This window comes from Capra hircus, chromosome 28 (assembly GCF_001704415.2).
Source record: "Capra hircus breed San Clemente chromosome 28, ASM170441v1, whole genome shotgun sequence".
Lineage (NCBI taxonomy): Eukaryota > Metazoa > Chordata > Mammalia > Artiodactyla > Bovidae > Capra > Capra hircus.
The window spans coordinates 10,570,257-10,572,759 of NC_030835.1; the positions used below are offsets into that span (position 1 = coordinate 10,570,257).

At 42.5% G+C, this 2,503-nt stretch overlaps 1 pseudogene; it reads right to left on the minus strand.

Annotated features, from left to right (window-relative positions):
* LOC102172969 lies at positions 1,531–2,000 on the minus strand (annotated as a pseudogene).

Below are 2,503 nucleotides of genomic sequence, written 5' to 3' on the forward strand. Positions count from 1 at the left end.
GAGGCTGGAGGAAGGCTTTGGGGGAAGACCTTCTCTCCTTAGAAGAACTAACCCAGAGAAAAAGTTAATGATAATAATGTGCTGGTAGGAGCTGCTCAAAGTGGTGGAAACAGAGGAATGAATGGATTGAGCAGCTCTTAGACGAGTGTCCCCAGGCGGGCTCTTGGCGTCTCTGGGCCTCTGTTTCCTCCTCTGGATCATAGGGGAGTGATAGATGCCTTTGCATCAGGTGGGATTCACATGAGCCAAAGCATGAGAACAGGTCTGGAGCAACACTGACTCCGAGTTGGTGCTCATTCTATAGGTGCATCTTCCTTTCTCTACAGTCATTTTTTTATTTTAATTTTTTAATTTTTATCACAGTGAGCCACTAACACGGCTTAAGAGGCAAATTCTTCTTTCATTACAACAAAAACTAATTTTTCACCCCATCCTCACTATTTATTTTTCCCCAGAGGCAGCCACTTTCAACTCTTTAAACAATTCTTCTGGTATTTACTTGCATATTTCAAAATAACTTGCTTGCGTTGGTATTTTTTGTGTTGTTTTCAGGTTTCATCTTTTTAATCATCCTGGTGAAGGACAGCCTAAATGTGACGTGAGACACAACAGAACATTTTTTTATTTCCAATATTAAGAAAAAAATGAGGGAGTTTCCCGGCAGCCTAGGGATTACGAATTCTGTCTCTCACTGCTGTGGCCCAGGTTCAATCCCGGGTCAGGGAACTAAAATCCTGCAATCCATGCAGCACAGCCAAGCAAACAAACAAGAAAAGAAATGACATAACAAATATTTTTAGAAAACTTCTATATAATCAGACAGAGTGCTAGAGTGAAAAAACCTCTAAGTAATCATGTTCTTGGCCTTCCCTGGTAGCTCAGATGGTGAAGAATCTGCCTGCAATGAGGAGACCTAGGTTCGATCCCTGGATTGGGAAGATCCCCTGGAGAAGAGAATGGCAACCCACTCTAGTATTCTTGCCTGGAGAATTCCAAGCACAGAGGAGCCTAGCAGGCTATAGTCCATGGGGTCGCAAAGCGTCTGACACAACTGAGCAACTAATACTTCACTTCCCATTTCAATCATGTTCTTGATTTCTTATAGTTAACCATTGGAAATTATTTCCCAACCATGATTAAACATTGTGTACAGGTTTTTAAAAAACGTTCCTAGATGTACTTTATTTAAAACAATTTGTCTAGTTAAATTTTTTTTTTTTTTTTGGTCAGAACCAATAATCCTTGGAGCCTGAACTGAAAAACTGGTAAAAAAGGAAAAAATACTCAGACTCTACAAATGTCTCAGAATTTTTCTTTAAATGGGAGAAAAAAATTTTAAAAACACATGGAGCTTTCTGAAAGGTCTTTAACAAGCTACCTTGGGAGCTCAATTGAAAAAAAGAGGTAAATGTACTAAAAACAGATGTTTCCGTGCAGCTCCAAAAATCTTTGTAAATACAGCCATTTGGAAGGATAGTCCTGGATCAGAAGCTTTATTCCTTGTGTATCTACGTGGGACGTGCATGCATCTCAGTTGTCATAACTGTCCCTGTAATTTCCTCCTAAATAGTGGTCATAACCACCCTGACTTCTGCCACCATAGTCTCTGGACCTTCCATGTCCCTATCCATATCCTCCAGGTTGATTGTCATACCTGTCACTTCCACAGTCCCGGTCCCCACCTCCTCTAGAGTAACTGTGACCACACCCACAGGCTCAAAGTCACCTCCTCTTGTTCCCCGGGGCCAACTTGCCCAAGTGGTCTACATGGATCTGACAATTATCAGAGACTTTCCATTCAAGGCTCTCATAGCGTCCGAGGCACACTCTGGACTGTTGAAGGTGATGAAACCAAAACCCTGGGATAGCTGTGTCTTCCAGTCTTTGACAATGACCACCCCAGAAACAGGTCAGAAGCTGCTGAAATGGTCTTCCAGAGCTCGCCCATCAGGGCTGAAGTTGAGTCCTCCCACAAAGAGCTTCCCTTCTTCAGAGGGCATGGCAGTAAATTCAAGTCCTGGAAATGAAGACGTAAAAAGACCAAAGAGACAGCTACTGCGAAGGAGCCAAGAGACTGGGCTGCAATGATACTTTTACATTCATCTACTGAAGGGCATCTTGGTTGATGCTGCTGCTGCTGCTGCTGCTGCTGCTAAGTTGCTTCAGTCGTGTCCGACTCTGTGAGACCCCTTTTGGCAACTCTGAATAAAGTTGCTGTAAACCTCTGTGGTAGGTTTTTGTGTGGACTTAGGTTTTCAACTCATTTAAGTGAATAGCAAGGAGCACCATCTCTGGATTGTATGGTAAATCTATACTCAGTTTTGTAAGAAATTTCAGACTGTCTTCCAAAGTGGCTGTGCCTTTATGCATTCCCACCAGCAATAAATAAGAGTTCCTGTCATTCTACACCTTCACCAGCATTTGGTGTGATCAAGCTTTCAGATATTCTAATAGGCGTACAGTGAAAGAAAGGTGAAAGTGAAGTCGCTCAGTCATGCCCGAC